General features: G+C 41.9%; 1 protein-coding gene across 2 annotated transcripts in view; it reads right to left on the bottom strand.

Annotated features, from left to right (window-relative positions):
* Positions 1 to 8865, bottom strand: part of TBL1XR1 (TBL1X/Y related 1) — a 182660-nt gene extending 173795 nt beyond the window's left edge. Inside the window, exon 1 of one of the 2 annotated variants that reach the window (XM_058556322.1) lies at positions 8751 to 8865. The gene's annotated coding sequence lies outside the window, so the exon portion shown is untranslated. The remainder of the gene's footprint in view (positions 1 to 8750) is intronic. The other variant, XM_058556320.1, reaches the window with a different exon arrangement.
* Positions 8866 to 16279: the final 7414 nt, after the last annotated feature.

Genomic DNA, 16279 nt, shown 5'->3' with positions numbered 1-16279 from the left:
AACTGACTGAAAAGCATGGGAGAAATCAACACAGTTTTCTCTCAACTGTCCAAATTGAGAGAAATGGAAAGATTAAGAATTCTTAGCTGGGCGCCTTTATTTTTCACAAGCATTATTTTTTTGGAAATGGTATATACTATCATATTAAGATTCAAACAGGTCAAAAGGTTATGTACAAAAATAACTTTCTCCCACATCTGACCACATGATCTCCCCACCCCCAAAACCACTGTTACTAGTATCTTTCTGGAGTCCCCCTAAGCATATACAACAAGCATACATACACAAACATACTCATACACACACCATCATGTGTGTCCTCCTTTCCACTCCTCTCCCTCTTTTTAGCTAAAATGGTAGCAGGCTATACAAGATCTTCTGACTCTCTGTTTTGTCATTTAAATGTACCTTTGTGAAAATCGTAAAAATACTAACAAAAAAGTCATAAACATCAAATCTAAACAAATCTGCAAAGGAACAATTCACACAAAACATCTCTCACCAGGTGTTAAAACTGGTGACCTCTACTGGCAGGACACAAGGAAGTCCAAGGTCAAAGAAGTAATCCCTGTGAGGGCCTGTTAGTTTTCACACAAGAATAGGAAACTATTTCCCTGATGCAATAACAGACTGCACTCTTAACCCCAGTCTATGATCTCACAAATGCACATGGCTTACTAAGGAAGACAGAGAAAGCTGATTTAGAGAAAACCCATCACTTTAGTGGGGGAAAATTTTTAAGTATATAGCATATTACATTTTTATATAAAAAAAGTGCCAAAGAACACTGCTACAGCTATAGATAGCATCTAAAAATTCACACAAATTTATGAGATAAATTCTATCTCATAAAATGACATTTCTACAGAAAAACAAAAAAAGGTATTAAAGAAATTCATTTATTATCTATTCCCATTACCTTATTTCAGAAACTCAAAGTAGATGACCCAATTGCATTATACTGTGAGTTAATGACATCTGATAGCCACAAAAGAGAAATGGAACAAAATTAGTATACACTCTACCCAATTAGCCTATTCAAATTAAGGGGAAAGCATAAAACACCTCTTTCTAACCCATAAGCTGTGCTCTATTAGTAGCTGAAGGTAACCACCAAAATACGCTATTACTATAACATCTCTGACAAGGTGTTTGCTTATGCTAATGTCAAGTAGTTTCTGACTATTATGCTCTATAAGGCTGTAGATTTGTAGATTTTTAGTATTTAAATACTCTAAAGTAAGCAAATTTTCCACATAGATCTCCCTCAAAAAAAAGTCACATAAAATTAAATGATAGAATCTCAGAATTTTAATATAGGAATTGACTGTATAGTATTGGTTGAATGAATGAGCAAACTTTAGGTAACATTTCACCGGATCCTCTTAATACACATTTCTAGAAACTAAATGATTTACACATATAACTATGGCTTTGCAAAAAATGATAAAAAATCATTTGCTTAATACTGAATCCATGTTACAATGCTACCCACCATTCAAGTAGACAGGTAGTAAGAACAAAAACACAAACATCAACTTAACAACCGAGTCACTGATTACCTCATTACAATGTGCTATCATGAAGTGTGTTGAAAAGGACACAATGCACACACACACACACACAAAAAAAAAAAGGTAGAAAAGCACTGATACCACCTCTGATCTTGGACAAAATGAACACAATATCAAGGAGGAGACTGATATCTAGTCCCTAAAAAGTCTTGGGGCTGGCCCAGTGGCATAATGGTCAAGGTTACGCACTCAGCCTTGGCAGCCCAGGGTTCATGGGTTTGGATACCGGGCGCAGACCTACCCACTGCTCAACAAGCCATGCTGTGGCAGCATCCCACATACAAAATAGAGGAAGATGGGCACAGATCTTAGCTCAGGGTGGATCTTCCTCAGCAAAGAGAGGACTGGCAATGGATGTTAGCTCAGAGCCAGTCTTCCTCACAAAAAAAAAAAAGGTAAAAAGTCTTCACTGTATTGTTGTAAGGTAATTAAAAATTTAAACATTCCTTTATTTAAAAAAAAAAAAAAAGTCTGCGAGTCCAGAGTACAATTTCATATAAAGAAGAACTATTCTATTAAGATGCTGGAATGATTATGTCTGACCCTTGCTCCCCATGTTCTCCTCTGTCTTTTCAATTCTACCTCCTGAGAGAAACTTTCAACAGCTAAAGAGGAAAACAGCTGGCAAACTCCCTGAACACTCAATACCTGTTCTTCCTCATGCGTTCCTCAAACCATTCATTTCACAAAAATCTTTTCCTTAATCTGGATACTCTATGTTTTTATGTTTACTGAAATTTAATTGTTGATATTTCAGCATGATCCCTATAGTTTGATTGTATTAATTCTGAGCTAAGAATCTGAGCTCCAAGAAAGCAGAGTGACATCCAAACATTTTGTTTGATGCAAATAAAATCATGCTGAAAAGCTTATGTTTTAAAATTCTACATATTAAAAATTTCAAAAGAATACCAAATTAGTTGCCTTTATAATAAATTAACCAGGTTAACTAATATGTCACAGCCTTACCATAATAACCTATTGAAGGGAGATGGTTACAATGACATTCTTCTGGTAGATTAAACCCACTCACCCACTTACCCTGTACAAGATATGCGCTATACTGAATGCTGATACGTCCATAGCAATGGCTCAAAGGAGACTCCAGTGTGGTCAGAAGACTGTCACACACCCTGAGAGCTCAAAACACAATCCTTATCTAGGCACACTAACAAGAAATAATAAGCAAAAAAGCCTAAGAAATTAAAAAAAATAAAGTCCAGGGGCTGGCCCAGTGGTGTAGTTGTTAAGTTCGCACGCTCCGCTTTGGTGGCCCGGGGTTCATAGGTTCAGATCCCAGGTGTGGACCTACACACCACTTATCAAGCCATGCTGTGGCAGGTGCCCCACATATAAAGTAAAGGAAGATGGGCACGGAGTTAGCTCAGGGCCAACCTTCCTTAGCAAAAAGAGGAGGATTGGCAACAGATGTTAGCTCAGGGCTAATCTTCCTCACACACACAAAAAAGTCCAAACCTTAACTTTCATTATAACTGGCACAAATATAGCCAAATAAAGCCAACTTAGTATCACATGTTTCCCAACTAAACTAGGTTTTTCACCAATACTGTGGCTACTGTTCCAGGATTAAGAGGACAAAAGTATCATCAATTTTCATTTCACTCTTAAGTTTTGACTAGGTTTTTTTTTTTCTTCCTTGTCAACACTGGCATCATTTGCAATTAACAGCTGTTACTATAGTACACCTAAACCTTGAAGGCCTGATTCAAAAAGAAGCTTCTGCTACATCAACAACAGTGGAAAAGGACTGTCACTGCTCTTATTTTAACATGGGCCCCTGTAGAAACAACCCATTTTAATACAAAGATGGTAGGATACAAAAATCAAGAATTCTGTAAATACTACTAAGGAAAAAGGACCTTTCTTGCAAGAAATGTAACATGTAGTTGGGGCAATGTGACACATACCCACAAAACAATGAATAATTACTGAGTTTGTGATATTCATTAAATGCAATGGAATCTCAGGGAAGAAATATCCTGAGTCAGGATGGCCAGAAAACGCTTCATGGAAGAAGTGGGACTAAAACTAGGTTATAAAAAGGACAAGGGAAGAAACAGCATGCGCACAAGCAGAGGAGTAAGAGCATGGCGAAACCGCAGTATGTGATAGGCAGGCAAAAAGCCCAGCTGGGGAAGAAGGGGAAATAAAGCTGAATAGGTAGAATGGAGCTTTAAAATAAGCCAGACTGAAGCATATGAACTTGATCCAGTTGGCAAAGGGAAGCCATTATGGGTTCTCCAGCAGGGGAAGTGACATGATGAAACCAGTATTTTAAATAAATTACACTGTCAGTAGTTACAGAAGATAGGATGAAGAAGAAAGGCTGCTCAGGGCAATCTACTATAAAATTAATGCAATACCTCAAACCTAAAACCATTCATTCATTCACTGAGAAGACAGTAGACTGCTAGTTAAGAACGCTGGCCTAGAAGTCAGACACACTGGGGCTAAATCCTTCTGTGCACCCCTCACTCCCTGAGTTAAGTAGTTGGTTTCCTCGTAAAAATCAGTATATCAGCCACTCATATTGCCACAAGTACCTGTCAAAGCACCTGTGTAGCCCTGACACACAGAATTCTATCAGTAGTTAACATTACTGCTGAATTAAGAACGGAAAAAAAAAGGGGGGGAAGTGAAAATAAGACAAGGTTCACAGATATTTCACAGGAATAGAACTTCCAAGTAGAACTGTCTTGACAGCAGCTGAAAATATGAACAAGAACACAGATGAAAGGTCAACGCTGGAGAAAACAATAACCCACTCAAAGTAATCACTCCAATCCAAAAAGCAGATCCTAGGTAGTGCCAGATTCAGCCTTGAAAAACAAAATTTCCTTTTTATTTAAAAAGAGTTGGAAAATGTTTCAAATAGTGCGAGTAGATTTTAAAAGTCCAAGCTCAAGTGACAGAAGAACAGCAACAAGGCATGCAAAAGGCCCACCAACGTACCTACGCCAACCAGGTAACTTGATATTGTTCCTCCCTAGCGTTCAAATTCAATTTAATTCTTCAAGGTAAGTTTTAAATCACAACTTTGAGAGTACATAAATTAAGCTAAGTTTGTTTCAAATATTTTGCCCAGGAACTCAAGAAACAAAACTGCCACATGCTCTCTATAACATTATGCTCCCACTAAAATAAATAACAAGCAAATAAAATGTAATACAAAGAAGCAAACTTCAAATGCAAACCCATCATTTACATTTCCCTGACGCTTGTATGTCAAGCACCTTCTGCATACAATTGTCTCAGTCCTCTCAACTCTACACAGCTGACTATGCGAATTACACAGAAGAGGAAACTGAGACACATGGGGAGTTACCCCCCCAAGGTCACAGAGCTAGTAAGAGACGGAGCCTGAGTGTGAACCCAGGCAGTTCAGATCAAGGACCCCGACAGAATCACCATGCCACACAGAAAGACTCATGATATTTCTTGTACAAGTTTTCAAGAATATGTACTCTCGGGATAGTTAGGCATAATCTTGTTTGCTTTTCCTTCTTAATTGTGGGCATGGAACCACATTTTATTATTTCTGCTGGCAGCACTTGGAGAGGCTATTTCACCACTGTTAATCTCAAGGTAGGAAATAACAGCAGTTAACAAGAAGATTGCGTCTTATTAAACAGTTCTAGAGAGTTAAACACAATGACATTTGAGTCCTATAAATTTCATTTACCCAATCACTTGACCCAGTTAGTAGAGATGCCCAATGATGGAATTATAAACTTGATTAAAAACACTATTGTTTGCAAGGATATCTACAGACAAGACTGACAAAACAGTTGGAAAAATCTGGCACAGCTACAGTCATGTAGAAAGAACATAGACGAGGACTCAGACAGACCCAGGTTTGAATCCTAGCGCAGCACTGGATCACTTTGCGGCCTTGGACAAGTGAATTAACGTCTCTGCACCTCTCTGTTTCATCATCCACAAAAAGAGTCCAATATCAACCACCTCCTAGGATTAGCCTGAGGAATAAATGACATGGAAACACCTCCCACCTTTCCTAGAGCACAGCGCAAGCAGCACCCCTTTCCTCTGCCTCTTGGTAACAGGGCAATTAAATGTACTCTTCCAGAATCCAATCCCAGAGGCTGTAAACAGCAAACCTCTCCAGCATCAGCTCTCTCACACAGCCTTTTTTTTTAAATTCAAGTTTCTGTTGTTGACAGAGCAGAAGATACTACCAGAGTGGTCTCCAAACTGGACCACACTCATCAATTCTTTACTACACAGCCCCGGGGTCCTAGTCCTTCTGGACTACGGGGATGTATAAATGTCTTGATGTTAGCTGCTTTCTTTTTTCGCATTTCAGTGACTTATACTGTAAATGTTATTTGTGAAGTGAGTCAAATTCACATGTACTAGAAAAATACAAAGTCCTAGGCAGTGCCAATACTTCTGCCATCTCCACTGACTACCATCCACATTCCTCTCAATTCTTTTTATATAAACAAACAGAAACTGAAGAAACCCAACAAACTATTTCTCCTAACTTTATTAAAATGTGTCAAGTCACAAATCCTTTGTAGTAATACCGCTGTAGTAAATTGCAGAAGGATTCCTTTGTCAGCTACTCATTTGACAAGGCTGTAGTTACATTTCATTGCTACATATGAACAGATGTATTTATTCAACAGGTTGTCATTCAAAAGGTCTATTAGTCAGATTTCTTGATCAGTAACCCCAATGTTTATATTAAGCTCCTGCCCTTTCTACGTATTAGCTACAAAGGCTCCCAGCACACAGGAAGCAGTTACTTTTTGTTCTCTTAGTAGGCATGTATCACAATAAACCTCAATTAGATGCTGAGAACACAAGTAACAAAAAGATTCCTGGACACATGTAAAAAGTTATCACAATGTTTAACACTTCCTGGAAGCAACCAATGCAAAAAATACAACCTCCACAAGGGGCCTCTTCATTGACCACGGTGTCTCCCACATTAATAACGAAAGCTGGTGTGTATTGGCAGCAACTGACGCTGAGCTTTGCAACAATTTTTAAGCCATTGACAAGTTTCTTAACAGTAAGAAAAACTTTTTCCATGGACACACTGTCTTCATCCCCCACACAGTTTAGTATTTTGCCCTAGAGGTGTGATTCTAACTATTCAAATAGCAAAAAAAAAAAAATAGTAGTTATTCAAGGATTTAATGGTTGTGATTACATACATCACACAGTGCATGACAGCAGAACTGGAAAAAAAATCATATTCCAAACAAGCAGGAAAACCTCAATTTAAGAGCAAAAAGTATAAACATGCATCACATGCCTGACCACTCTCAGGCATATTTTCTTTCTGCTGCCCCTCCTCCACCCATAAATGCTAACTATTTCTAGAACCCTCAATGATAATTTCCAAAGCTTGCATGAACTCCCATGATACAACGTGACATACGTTTCATGAAGACGTTTTCATGGAGACAACGCTGCCCTATTTCCCCAAACTATAAACTTATTAAAATGGTGAGAACATACAGTCCCAGGAAGTCAGGATTACTAAAACACACCAATGTAGCACAGGTCTCATTTAACAAAAACGAAAATGAACCACACTGGGAAAGCCAAAAAAGTCACTCACTGTCTCTTCAATAGGCAATCAGGCTATTAATTACAATTTGTTTTAGGGAAGTCGATAAAAACACCACGAGGGCATTATGTTACCCAATCTGATAAAGGAGCCTTTAGGAAAAAAGGGGGAGGAAGATGATTGCTTACATGGGTGGCCCGGAGGAAGGGAAAATAAACCATTTAGACTAAAAATAACCCATCATTTCACCCACCATATTTAATTAACAAGCTTGTTTATATTAGCATAAGGTTCTTGTTTGGAAAACAAGAAAACCAAGAGTAAACTTCCCCTAAGTCAACTGTAAATCACATAGGTACTAAAACTGTTCACCTTGGTGTCTGCACAGTCCAAGGTTTTATGTAAACTCCAGAGACTGAGAAAATCTAGTTTTTAACTAGGTTCCAACACTTGTCATTTGTAATCACCAAATTACTTTAGAGACTATTATTAGAAAACCTAGCAAGAGGAGCATTTTTCAAGAGCCATCACAACCCAAATTTTACATGAAACACACCATTTTCACAACCTGAATTTAATCTCGGTTGCCACTGCAAAGTGAAGCCTGTTTCAGCAAATTAGGAACTTCCAAAAATACTGAACATGTTAACACATGCATGGCTTCCCTCGAGCTGCCATTTAAGATTAATAATTTCACTGGAATAAAAGTCTGCTTCTGTTCAAAAACTGACATCGGTTGCAAAGAGGAAGTTACCGAGAAACCACCCTTCACAACGTGGCCTTTACACTGTCAGAAAATAATGTGACTGTGCGACCCAAAACTTACCAGGAAGCTGGCAATAACTTTACCAATTCTACACTTCTGAACCCAACTTCAAAGAGGTTCTATCAAATGCCTCCTTAAGACGGTAAAAAGCACTAAGTTGGAAATAAACACGCCCGGGAGTGCGGCCCCGCGGCCGCGCGCCCCTCCCCCGCCGGCGCCCCCGCCCGGCCCGCGCGGCCCCAACAGCCGCCCGCAGCCCCCTGCACGCCGGCCGGGGTCGCCGCGCCCGGGCCGGGGACGCGCCCGCGGAGGGGAGCCTGTTTCCATTGCTGCCTGAGGTTTCACAGAATAACATGCACCGAAAAGAGCCCTCTCCTCCGCTAAAAATAGGCTATAAAGGAGTCGGCCTCATGATGGCTCCTTGATTCAATTTGCTGCAAATTCTTCCCTGAAAGCCTCCCCCCACATATACACACACGGAAAAAGGGGGTGTAAATGCACGAAGGGTGGAAGAAGGGAAGAAGGCCGAGGTGCACATTTTCGGGGACCACAACATCCTAAGGGTGAGGATCCCCCGAGACCAAAAAAGGGTAGGGGGTGGGCAGGCACGTGAGCATTTCAAAGAAGCCCGAGAGAGGAAAAGGGGGGGTGGAGTACCCCAAACGCCTTCCCTTCCTTCCCCTCCCCCACCCCAGCCCCAGCTCTCCAAAGGGCCAAGTCGAAAAATGCAGGTTCCACTGGCGCCCATCCCCCCGCGGCCCGGCGCCCCCCGGCTGCCGCCGCAGCCTGCGCCCCCCGCCCCGGCCCGCGGCAGCCCCCACCCCGGGGTCCGGCCCCCAGCGCTTACCTGGAAACGGTGGCCTCCGACGCCGCTCCCCCCTCCCGGGAATGGAGGCACAAGGAAATTCCCCTCCTCGCCGCCGCCGCCGCCTCCTCCAACCACCCCCAAAATAACCCCTCCGGGGGGTGAGAGGCAATTATAACCCCGGCGAGCGGAGGGCGCGGGGGATGGGCGCCGGGCGGGCGGGGGCGGGGAGCGCGGCGCGGGTCCCCAGGTGGCGAGCGGAGGTGCTCCCGCCGCGGGGGGAGGGGCGGGGGCGCACGCGGCCGGCGGCGGGGGGAGGCGGCGCGCGGGGGAAGGGCGCGAGCGGGGAGAGGAATTGAGGCAGAAGGTAAAAGCTGTTACTAAGGGAAAGAGCCAAACGGTTCGGAGCAGCCAACGGCTCAGACACTCAACACTGGGGAGAGAGGAATGGGGACCAGCCAGGCACAAATGAGCTCGCGAGGCCCGCGGCGGCGACGGCCGCGCAGCAAAACAAACCCGAGCGGCCTGCGCCGGGCGGGCGCGCGGGGGAGGGGCCGGCGGGGGAGGGGCGCGCGGCCGCGGGGAGGCGGCGGCGCGGCGGGGGGGGCTCCGCCGGCCTCGCTCCTCTCCCTGCGCCCGCCGCGGCGGCGCGGGGGGCTGGGCGGGTGCGGCGCAGGCTTTTAAAAATAAAGAAAGACCCGCAGGCGCTTCGCGGCGCCGCCGGGGCACTGGCCGCCCCGCCCCCACCGCCGCGCGGCCGGGTGCGGAGTCGTTTGGGTGTGGGCCGCGCGGCCCGCTGGGGGCGGGGCGGTCGGCGGGGCTCCTGCGGGTCCGGGGGCCGCCAGTCCCCGCGGGCACCCCGGCGGCGCGGCGGGGCCGGCTGGGCACACCCCCGCGGTGGGCATGTGTGGAAGCGCGGCGCAGGCATCATATGGACCTGTGTTTGTACAAAGCTCTGCACACACCTTTGTGTGCATAAATACATATGTTTCTCGGAAGCGTACCTGGAGAGGTGCTTTATCTGTAAGCAGCGATTTTCACAATGTAATCCGGAGCACGGGATCTGGAGAGAAAACACACACACGCAAGAAAAGGGTTTTGATGCTAAACACAAAGCTGTAATTGAAGTGTTTATGCCCAAATGTACTGTGAATCAAACATATGGTGGTATTTATCGTCTGGTGGGTCTGCTTGAAAGGTTTGGTCGATCAGTTCTCATTTCACAAAAATAAAATAATGTAACTAAATGTTTACTAAATATATACCTCTACGGCAGCATCGACAGTAGAAGTTTATCCACTTTGTGTACTTTTTGCATGTGTGTAGCACATCAAGGCAGTTTGTAAAGTATAACTTAGATGAGTGATAATGTGTCAATATAATGAAGGAAGGGAGGGCAGAGGGGTGTTTTAAAAAAGGGATGCACCTCACAGTTCTTAAAACGAATGTGTTTATCTTTCCGAGGCCCTCAGAAAGCAGGGGTTGGGAGTCTTAGATCTTTGTATAAGCCTAGAACATAAAAAGCAGCTGTCCTTTTAAAGATTTGACCTAAAAGAGAACTTTTTTGTTGTTATTTTCAGTTATTGGTGAATTCAAAGTACAATAATATTTTTTGCAGCCTTTTTAGATGAGGGGTTCTGTTTTCATGCTTTCATCACAATATTTGGAAATAGACGTAGTCACTATTTTAAAGCAATAGTCTTTTCCTCTCAATATCAGAGACCTAAATTTTCACACCAAAAAAAAGTTCATTCGAAGTATCTTTCACACATCTGGACTCCGGGTGGCCTAATAAGCTCAGTGACTAGACAGGTGCTTTTTTGGCCAAGGTCAAAGGCTATTTCCCCTGATGAGCCCTTACTTGGCGGGGAGGGGGAGCAGCCAGAAGCCTTTCCTGAGAGGGAGCAGGAAAACCATCAGAGGAAAGGGAGTGGGATTGGAAACTCCCTCACAACCACCAGAAGAGAGTTCACAGCATCTCAGTAGTTCGTCCTCAGAGCTATTTTAATATATGAAAGAGGGAATGTTAGATTAAACAATGTCACCCAATGGGAATTTAGATAACTGCCGGTTTCCAAAACACTGTGTTGAGTGTTCGGGCAAACAGCACAAAGAGAGCAAGTTTTGCATTTCAGTGACGTTCTAAGCTAAGGCTTACTGCAGAGCTCGCACCTTTGCAAAGACCATTTCCGAAGTGATGAGGGTATAGTACCTTCCTATTTTTTTTAAATGTTTTTAAGTATTGATTAATGACATATGTATGTTACTAAACATAATCTTCTCTTCAATAAGCAAACTATCTCAGTACAATTAGGCTTCATTATCTGAGCCACCCAGTGAGACAAATCGATTGGCCTAGCTTGTTTTTGGCCACCACACATGGGTCTTCTCAGCACCGGCTGCTGTAAAATCAAACCACTTTTCCAGTGAATGAGGATTTCCAAACTACACCGACCCTAGTTAATAGGGTCATCTCCAAACTTGGGGCCCCCAACTTATCATCCCTCAAAATGATCTCTATCACTCCATCTCCAAGGGAGAGCCCATCCTCCTTCAGGTTCATAGGGTCCAGGGCTTCCACCCTGAAGTTCTTATACCCTACACCAAGCTGCCTCCCGTCCTAGCAGGAGTTCTTGTTATCGTAATGATAATCATAATCCATGCGTTTGTTTACATCCTTGTAGTTATAAGATGTTTCTGTGCATAAATTACTTCATTTAAATACCATGATAAAAATCACCAAAGGTGGGGAGCTTTGCCGTAAACTAGTTCCAGTAAAATGCACCTCATCCGCCATGCTCGCTAAAGATAGACTTGAAGTACCTTTGGACAAAAAAAGCACTAAATGTGGAAAAGCCTTGATTCTCCCAACCAAGGGGTATTAAGTGAGATCATATTTTGATCACTTCAATTTCTATATTCTGGAAACTCTGAAATGACAGCGTGGCTGCAACATGAAATCCTCAGATAGATGAGCCACCATACAAAGTTCACATGTATTGCTACCCCACCCTCTAGCCATTCCAACTTATCTAGTATACAAGATCAGAGGCCTCACTTTATACAATTCAAGCAATAATTAGACACAGGAGTAATGTAAGGACAAAGTTAATTATTGTTACCAGTTTTCAGTGCTTTGTCCTAATCTAAAAGCTGTCCTTATGCTTTGAATATAAATGTTAATATGTTTCTAGAAAGGAGAAATTACTCTGTTACTAAGAAATTTTAAAGCAGAGGCACATTAAGAAAGTTCTCTTGAACTTTCTAGCTAATTACTCAACAAAGAGAAACCTCATACCAGTAACTGTTACCAGACTTTATATATATATTATAAAATGACTAAACAAATCTTGACTTGTTTTATTTCAGTAATATTACACCCAGGGGGTGTGGTATGGCAAGATAGCCTATACTTTTGCAACTTTCATCACTCGGGAAATAGAACATTTTAAAGTTAAGGTGGCTTAATCCCAGGTTATAGGATCTCATTACTATATATATTTTTAAAGCCACCATGATGTTTTATGTTGTTTGCATTAGCTGATCTATGTAATTAAAATGTTCAAAACCAACTTAAAAGCATGAAAAAGATATTTGATACCAAAAATATTATCCCGACACTATAACTCTTTGTATATTCTTTACTCACCCAGGAACTCAGTGGCTTTACGTCTGCAGTGTGTGCCCCCAAGCGTCTTGCTGATACCATGTGATACGTTTCTGTTTCGTTTTGACTCAACTTGTGCAATTCTTTGTCTGTGGTTCTTCCAGCTATCAGCTTTTGCCATCCGGACTGATGCAGATCTCGGCCACACATCTTAAGATCTCAGCACATTGAGATCTCCTTTTCTCCCTCTGTGCTTAGTGTGTGACTTCTGACCTTTCCTCATCAGTGTGAACCTTGTCACAGTTTTCCATGACTCTGTGACCCGATTTCATTACCACAATGAACTTTACTTGGGAGTTTTCATTTAAATTACAAAAGCAACACACAACCATCTTACAAGTATTTATGCCTTTCAGATAATGGAAATAGCAGGTTGGATTCTGCCTTTGTGATTCAGTCAGCACAGAAAACCACCCACACACAGAGCATAGTGCTGTACCAAGTACTTACTTCTATTGACCAGCCGTGTGCTTCCTCAGGGCAGCACTCAAGGCCTCGCATTATGTTGATAGTTTTGCTATTCATTCATTCAACAAACGTTTATTGAATGCTTAGTGTGCCAGGCACTGTTCAAGAAACTGTTTACCGTGAACCAAACACAGCCCTTACTCTCTTGGAATATACATTCTGGTCCTGTGTCAGGTGGGGGTTGGGAGGGCAGACAGACTTTCAGAAAATATACGTCTGTATTAGGCTGTAGTTTGATTTCTATAACAAAGGTGATATAAAAATGGCTTAAACAAGATAACAGTTTATTCTCTTACGTGGCCATTCAAATGTAAGCATTCTAGAGTGGATAAGGTATCAAGGGTGCAGACTGCTTTATGATCTCAACACATATCTTTCATTTAAGATGGCTTTTCTAGCTCCTGCCATCACATGCAAATTCCAGCCATTGGGCCAGAAAGAAGGAGAATAGAGAGCTTTGCCTTCTCTTTCAGGACTTGGGGCAGTTGAACTTATCACTTCCACTCATACTCTATTGGCCAGAACTTGGGCACATGACCATACCTAGCTGCTAGCAGGCGAGGTAAATGACAGATGCCAAGCTTAAGTAGAACAAGGTGGGGAGGGGTTGAGAGTGTATGCTGTTTTAGATGGAAGACTGCTAAGTTAAGGCGAATGTGAGCAGAAAACCAAGTGAAGTAAGGGAGTGAGTGTGCAAATATCAGAAGAAGGAACAGTCCAGGCAGTGGGAATATCAAGGACAAAGGAACAGAGCAAAAGCAAGTATGCTGTATTCTAGGAATGAAAATGATGCCAGTTGATTGGCATGAAGTAAGGCAAGGAGAGGGAGCCAGGGGCCAGATGTGAAGGGCCTTTTTTCTTTTCATGAGATGGAAAGCCACTGGAAGGTTTTGAGCAGAGAAGAGACTTGATCCAACTTCTGTTTTAAAAGGACTACTGTGCAGAGGACCAACTGCAGTAGTGCAGCACTGGAAGGAGGATCACTAGGAGGCTAGGGCAGAAATCCCAAGGAGAGGATGTAGCATGGCTGGTGGTGGCAGGGGCTGGCTAGAAGAAGTAATCTCTGTGTACATTTTAAACAAGAGAATCAGGATGTATTTTGTGGCATGTTAGAGAAATAGAAGAGTCAAAGATGATTCCAAGATTTTAGACCAAACAAGTGAAAGAATGGTGTTGCCACTTATTGTGATGAGAAAGGCTGGGAGACGAGCATATTTATGAGGGAAAAATCAAGAGTTTTGTTTTAGAGTTTGATGTGCCTATCAGACATCCCTGTGAAAACGTTAACTAGGCCAGATATACAAATCTGGTATTTAGAGGAGGTACTGGAGCTGGAAATATAATTTTGAGACTCGTCAGTGATATTTGAAATCACAGGTCCAGATACAGTTGACTAAAGGGTGAGTGTAGGTGAAGAAGAGTTCTCTGTTACCTCCAATTGTCTCCTGCCCCTAAAAGTTTTCTTTTATTACCAGTGCTCCTCTGCTCTTGTGGGGTCAGAAAGCCTAATTGTATTTCATCATAGGTTGACATAAGGTGACTTTCTAACTGTGCAAGCGCTTTGATAGAAACCGTAGATGAAATTAGCTGCTACCGTTTATTGAGCATGTTGCCAAGCACTTTTCAAGGTATTTTATACTTGTTGTCTCTAATTTTCTCAACAACCTGAAGGGGTAAATAATATTGCTGTTTCAGTTTGATACATGAGGAAACTAGAGAAATGAGTCCAAATAGCTTATCTACGGTCAGGCTGCAAATGGCATAACAAGGATTTGAACTTGAGGCTGTCTGAGTGCAGTTTCTGCTTTTCCACTGAGTGAAACTAAGCAGGTCAAGGCAAGAAAATGTAGGTGTTTGCTGAAAAGTCCTTCCCTGAATAAGGAGAACAGAGAAATGCAAAGTGGAAAAAAGGAGAAACTGCTTGAGGGGAGGAACCACATCTTAATCACGTCTATGTGACCCACGTTTCCTAGATCAGAATCTCAAAACGTGTTTCTTGAATGCAGATGTGGTTATAATCAATCAATTGGATTCACTCTGCTGCATTCTTTGATACTGTTAGTCCATCTACTGATTACACACGGAAGACCTTTTTCCCACTCTCTCCCTACCTCTCACCATCACCTCCCCTGCCATCAGCTGGCAGTTTAGGTATGGAGTGTTTTTTTTTAATGGATTTAACATTGGTTTATAACATTAAATAAATTTCAGGTGTACATCATTATATTTCAGTTTCTTTGTAGATTATATCATGTTCACCACCCAAAGGCTAATTACCATCCATCCCCAAACACATGTGCTTAGTCACTCCTTTCTCCCTCCTCCCCTCTTCCCCTCTGGTAACCACCAATCTAATCTCTGTATCTATGTTTGCTGTTGTTATTATCTTTATCTTCTATTTATGAGTGAGATCGTACGGTATTTGACTTTCTTCCTCTGACTTATTTTGCTTAGCATAATACCTTCAAGGTCCATCTGTGTTGTCACATATGGCAAGATTTCATCTTTTGTTATGACTGAGTAGTATTCCGTTGTATATATATACCACATGTTCTTTATCCATTCATCCCTTGATGGGCACTTAGATTGTTTCCAAGTCTTGGCTATTGTGAATAAGGCGACAATGAACATAGGGATGTGGAGTGTTCTTGAAGACAGGATATGTGGGCAAAGAAGAAAATATACAGTAATTCAGTTTCATTTATTACAAATTTGAAAACTTAGTTTTCCTCTAAGCTTTGAATTTCAAGTTCTATATATAACTTTCCCTTTGAGGGGAATGTTTATAATTTGGTTAATTAAATTCCCTTGAACTATTAAACTGTATTTATACATTTAACGTATTCAAATCTTCATTTTAAAATACTTTGCTCAACAAACAAAAGAATCACAAGTAGTTAAGTAATGCTCATAAATATGATAAACATTACAAAATATGATGAATCTTAAGTTCTCTTGAACATTACAAAAAAGTTTACAGATTTAGTAAAAATTCTCATCTTTTCACTTGAAATCACAAATCTAAATCAATTACAGATCTCACATAGCTGTTTTAAATTGGCATCACAAGGGTAACCTGTTAGGCATTCTAAAATGTCAAATTATCTTAAACATTTCAAATGTTTAAAGTACCAAATACAAATATGCATGAATTATTTCTAAACATAAAATAAAAATACTAGTATCATGAGTTTACTTTATCTCTTTACTTAACTTTATGTTTTCCTGAGGCTAAAAAAAAAAACCTTATGCTTTAAATAAGCAGTTCTCCTGGCTCAGGTGAGTTGGGATGTCTTTCCAGTGGGCAGAGTGGCTTATTGTCCTGAGAGGCTCTGGCTGGAGATGCAGACATCAGAGTAGTTCTCTCAGCTCATGAGACATGCTGACCCCTCCTCCTTAGTGCCAGCCAATGGGCACCCCATGTTCCTGCCTTCAA

This window comes from Diceros bicornis, chromosome 15, assembly GCF_020826845.1.
Source record: "Diceros bicornis minor isolate mBicDic1 chromosome 15, mDicBic1.mat.cur, whole genome shotgun sequence".
Classification (NCBI taxonomy): Eukaryota; Metazoa; Chordata; class Mammalia; order Perissodactyla; family Rhinocerotidae; genus Diceros; species Diceros bicornis.
Note: the sequence above shows the minus strand (reverse complement) of the source record. Positions and strands in the feature narration are given on the sequence as shown.